The following is a 6228-nucleotide window of genomic DNA, read 5'->3' as shown; positions in this document are numbered from 1 at the left end:
ACCCTCTGAGCATCCACAGCTAGTTAGGGCTTTGATTTCCGGAATAGTCCACAGTACTAGAAGGGGAGAGGAGAAATAATTATTCTTTTTTAGTTAGAGTGTGTAAGCGTTGTTACAAGGGGATAGAGGATAAGTTTCGAGGACAGTTGTTTATTATATTTTAGTTAATTAATCATCATCTATTAACGTGTTAATGCTGTATTGAATATCACTTCAGCTGTTTATTATCTTATCTTTTAGTTAATTAATCATCATCTAGTAATGTGTTAATGTTAGTATTGAATATCACTTTATTTTTATTCATCACATAAAATAAAAAGAGAATGTGTGACCCAATAACGAAATTACTATATAATATTTATGGACAATATTAATATTATGTTTTTGAATAGATAATCATGTAAATATTTTTTTATTATTTTAACGCAAGTTCGAAAATCGTATATGTTAATACATTTAAAACTTCTAAAGAAATTATGTTATGTACGTTTTTGTTTTGGAGTCTTGGATTTTTAAGTCACACATTTTTTATATATGTTGAATTATATCTAAGTCCATATTCTCGTGGGAGTGCTATCATGTTTAGATTATGATTTTTTTTCATTGGATTTATTTACAAATTTAGATTAAAAATTTATTTTTTGTTTTTTTTTTTTTAAATATTAAGTTTTTGTTTTTTCTAGTAAAAAAAATTGTATACTAGTAATATTTTCTATTTTGAATTTATAGTGTATTTTAAAATTATCATTAAGTAATATTTTTTATTTTGAATTAATGTTGTATTTTAAAATTATGATTATGTGTTTTAAATCTCTCTTATTTTTTGTATAGGAAGAAGATAAATTTGATTTTAAATGTTTTGTTTCCTAATTAAATTCTTTTCCACATGTTATGTATTGCCATACTATTTTAATAGATCAACTTAAAATTAACTGAGTGTTTTTTTAATTAAAGAACTAATGTTTTTATTGAATGCGTGAGAATTTTTAGTAGAAGTGTAAATGAACAACTTCAATTTTTATTTTTGCTACACTAAAGCTTCACATAGTCGAGAAAGCTTCACATAGTAGTGGCATATAAAGGGAGGTAGGAGTAGAAGGGGTGTTGTATAACCCCTATGGAGAAATAGAGACGAATAGTCAAGCCTAGGATTTAGCCTTTTGGCAATGACTAAAGATTGCTTATGCAAAGGGGTTACGCTAAATAAGTCTGATTGGAGACTCAATGATCATAAAAAATATATTAAATCCAAACAAAAAAATGAAGCGAATCTCCCTCCTATTTTCCAACGAATGAGAATTCTACTAGATAAATTTGATTGATATGATATTTTCCATTTTATATGGGGAAATAACCACTCAGAAGACCCTGAGCTTATGTCAATTAATGATTCCCCGAATATTCGAGAATCGAATGGACATGGGTGCGGTCAAATAATTGACCGTGCCCATGTCCGTCCAATTCCTGAATATTTTAGGAATCAATAATCAACATAAGGATGTCCCTCAGAAGATGAACAGACCTAGAGGGGAGCTAATCTAGAACAAGTGGTATTTATGTTGGATCAAGCATAATTCATTTTATGTCTTATTCCATGATAGTCAGAAACAAAAGAGTGAATACTTTCAAGGAGTTGAATAATCTGAAATTAAATTTTGACACCCCACTAACATTCTGCATTCAATCCAAGGAATGACAAGATATTCTTGAGTGGCGAGATAAGTTGCAAGATCTTCATATCTCTAGATGGAAGTAGCATGGGATTAAAGCCATGATAAGGGACAAGTGGACGATATTGGAAGCAACATTTGTTAACATCTATTAACTAATCCATAGAACAAAGAAGTAGTACCTCAATCAAACCACAGTAATTAATCTCAAGTCGATTTGTGGATGAAATGACGACGTTAGGGATGGAAGCTTGCAACGAATGCGTTTAGAGACATGGGGATTCCATTCAATATGAAGCGATGTCTACAACAGATGAAAAGGAACTGATTGGGAAGATAAGGAGTATTATGAAATAGTTAAACATGAAATTGATACATATCGAGGGGAATATAGCTCTTAAAATGGCCTAATCTAGAACAAAATGAAGTGGTTGTTTCTCGGAGGAACAGAGGGCTTTACTCAAGGAGGGAAAAATGATGCTGGTAGGAAAAGAAGGGGACAAAATAATATAGGAAGCCTGTGCTCAATTCTCAGTGATGATCAATTAATTCACTGGAATAAGAAAGGATGTCGAGCTCCTTCAGTGGTTTTTTGATCATCTAGCCACCAAACTGATCAATTTGAACCACAAAGTAGATAGTATGGAAGTCAAGGTGTAGTCAACAACAATCAACGTCCTGAAAGAAGTGTCCGGTCTCAAAGAAGCATCTTCATCCAATGATAGGTCTGTCACAGAAGAGGAAGGAAAACATAGCGTGGAAGTGATGATTCCCACAATGGAAGCCATTGAACAAATGGCTTAGGAAGATAGTCCTCCTGAGGAGTGCTTGGGAAGTGGGTAGTAATTTTTTATTTGCATATGTAATATTTTTGTGTTGTTGTCAAACTTTGTGGCATATTTTGGCACATTTATAGACTAAATTTAGTAAGAGGAATAATTGTTAACCATGTAGAAATTTTGAATAATTTAACACATATTCACAGAGATTATCATGATCATACAATTATAAGCGGAACATGTATAATACATAATCTCCTCTACGTTGATCATCATTTTACAGAAGCAGAAACATTCACAGGCACACATAGAAGCATCAATCAAACTCATTAACACAGTATGTATCCCGGGGAAAGCATCTCGCTAAAAACCCCACACTATCTGTATATTATATTGATTGAATCATGTAACATTACACAACATAATACTTCTCACAAGTATCTCCACCTGTTACACACAATACAGCTAAGATCTGTTCTCCAAATCTATTCCACTGCTTGCTTGCCTCCACAGCTCAATACCTGCTCAAGAACTGATGAGAATGGCTTCCCAAACTCGTATTTCACCTCAAAATAATCACTCACACTTTTTTGGACGTGAGCAAAGGCTACAATACTGGGAAAATATGTGAGCAAACTCATTGGCATCCTCAATCCCTTGATTGTGCAAGATCTGGTGCACAACTATAGTCACAACTGATAGCAATCTGATTCTCTACCACCTGTCCCTATTGAACTGAACATGCACTGACATGCAACTGAGTTAACTGATGTATTCTATAGTTGCATTATGAGTTAATAACTTGTGAATTAATTAATAACTAATTCACCCAACTCATCTCTAGTCTATTTGCAGTTAGACTAACTACAACCAGTTTAACTAAGTCAAACTGAACACAACTCCATCAACTCCACAATCAAATCCACCAAACTCAACTGATTGAGTTCTAACTGAAGTCATGCTTGCAACAACTCAACTGACTCATAAGAAAAGCGTATTTCCTTCTAACAGCTGCATGTGCCACCTCTGTAGCTCAAACTGAAGTGCTCCAAGAGAATAAGATCAAGTTTATAGTCCAAATATTATTATGAGACAATAATATTTGACTTTTCTATTTTTGACAACAAGTCTAAAAATAGACTTTGATCACTCACACTGTGATCACTCACACTTTGATCAAAAATAGAATTCCATCTATTTTTCCCAACTTGACCAATCATCCATAAACAACAACCTGCAATCCATAGACATGATCCATATGTCTAAAAATAGACATAGTCTAAAAATAGACTTGCGCCAAAAATAGCCTGCGGGCCCACTTAGTGAAGGCGACTCTTTTCACTAAGCTCCATCATCTTGTTGCACTCTCAACAAGCATTTCTTGTTGCACACTTTTCAACACTCCCTCTCAACAAGAAAGGCTTCCTCTCAAACCCGATCTTGTAACTATGGAATGTTCTCCATGCAACACATTTGGCCGGTCCAGTTGCTCTGTCATCAAACTCTCTGACTGCTATTGCCTCTGTCGACTGAAACTCTGCATCTCTGTGCTCTTCAGTATTTGACTGCTCTAGCCTCTGTCACTTTGATCTCTGACTGCATCTGTGCTGCTGCTGGTTCTATCTCCCAGCATTGCATCCGTACTACACCTCCCAACTGACCTCCCTGTTGGGATAGAAACATCCTCTGATGCTGAAGCTCTACCTGCTGCTGACAAGTGCTCCCTCTCTGACATCTGCGCTACTGCAACATCTCCATGCATCTCGCACCATTGCACACCTCTCTGTGCCACCTAGCACTGTGCAAAACACTTGTGCCTCTCATATTGCTACAGCCTGCTAGCTATGCGCTGTCCTGGGATTCCCTGCACTGTCGCTCTCTCTGTCGCTCCATCCGCATCTGTCTCTACCCAATCAGTCAGTTCCTGCTACTACACATCGGGGCTCCCGTAGTAAGGTCTCATCCAAGAGGTTGGGTACCTCAAGGATCTTTCCCCTCCTCCTTGGGACGATCAATCCACATCACCCCACCTCCTACCTGGAGGTATGGCTGCATGCGATCCCTCAGCCCACCTGGCTTGAAGTTTCCCCTACTGGAGGTCTCTGGATGAGTAGATGTCTCTACTCTATCTCCTCTCAGCTTCCCTTGTTGTGGCTCCTCCACAACCTCCTGAAGCTGCTGCACCAACCGTGGCCCCTCCACAATCGTCTGAGACTTCTTCTGGCTCTGCATGTTGAGAGGTAATGTATGCTCCCTCTCAACCACCAAGTCTCCATCATGACAACGAAAGCATCACACTTTCGATTTGTCAACCTTCTTCCCGTCATTGGAAGAACAAGATTCGGAAAGAGAAACCTTCCCCTTCCCCTTCTTCGCCTTACTCGCTAAGGCACAGTTCTCCTCATCCTGCATGGATGAAGAACCGTCTCTGGTGCTCCGTCTAATCTCCTCCTACATCAAATCCGACCATAGTCGTTCCCAATTTGGCAGTTTCTCCTTTCCATTCACCGAGTCCTGGTAGCTATGCCAACTCTTAAGAAGGTCAAGGAGTGCTAGACTCACCATCCTCATCCGACAGTCACCCCCACACTTCCCAACTCATCCCGGCATTGGGTGAACTTCGTGAGATATTGGGGCATACTGTCTCCATTCTCACACTGAATGTTTCTGAGTTTATCTCTTGCTTTGGAATTAAATCCGAATTCCACCAGCTCAAAACTCAACCGCTTCCAATCTAGAATTCGTGAGAACAAAGTATTTCTCGTACAGAGATTGACTGTATGGGCTTTTACCAGATATCTCACCTTCCAAAAGAAGGATGAATCCAGAGGCTACCTGGCCCGATTACAGACTCTGCCTAAAGAAATAAATTGTAAACACTTTCTGAATAGTAGATCTGATGATCAATCCTCGCTTGATATCCTGTAAAAATCTCTTCTACAAATCAAGCAACTTTGATACCATGTAGAAACTTTTTCTACAAATCATCTAGCTCTGATACCATGTAGAAATTTTGAATAATTTAACACATATTCACAAAGATTATCCTGATCATACAATTATAAGCGGAACATGTATAATACATAATCTCCTCTACGTTGATCATCAATTTACAGAAGCAGAAACATTCACAGGCACACATAGAAGCATCAATCAAACTCATTAACAAAATATGTATCCAGGGGAAAGCATCTCGCTAAAAACCCCACACTATCTGTATATTATATGGATTGAATCATGTAACATTACACAGCATAATACTTCTCACAAGTATCTCCACTTGTTACACACAATACAGCTAAGATCTGTTCTCCAAATCTATTCCACTGCTTGCTTGCCTCCACAGCTCAATACCTGCTCAAGAACTGATGAGAATGGCTTCCCAAACTCGTATTTCACCTCAAAATAATCACTCACACTTTTTTGGACGTGAGCAAAGGCTACAATACTGGGCAAATACGTGAGCAAACTCATTGGCATCCTCAATCCCTTGATTGTGCAAGATCTGGTGCACAACTATAGTCACAACTGATAACAATCTGATTCTCTACCACCTGTCCCTATTGAACTGAACATGCACTGACATGCAACTGAGTTAACTGATGTATTCTATAGTTGCATTATGAGTTAATAACTTGTGAATTAATTAATAACTAATTCACCCAACTCATCTCTAGTCTATTTGCAGTTAGACTAACTACAACTAGTTTAACTAAGTCAAACTGAACACAACTCCATCAACTCCACAATCAACTCCACCAAACTCAACTGATTGAGTT

Source organism: Pinus tabuliformis, chromosome 3_1, assembly GCF_031772625.1.
Source record: "Pinus tabuliformis cultivar Carrire ecotype Pingquan chromosome 3_1, CPIR1, whole genome shotgun sequence".
Lineage (NCBI taxonomy): Eukaryota > Viridiplantae > Streptophyta > Pinopsida > Pinales > Pinaceae > Pinus > Pinus tabuliformis.
The sequence above is the reverse complement of the archived record's forward strand: the minus strand, read 5'-3'. Positions refer to the sequence as shown.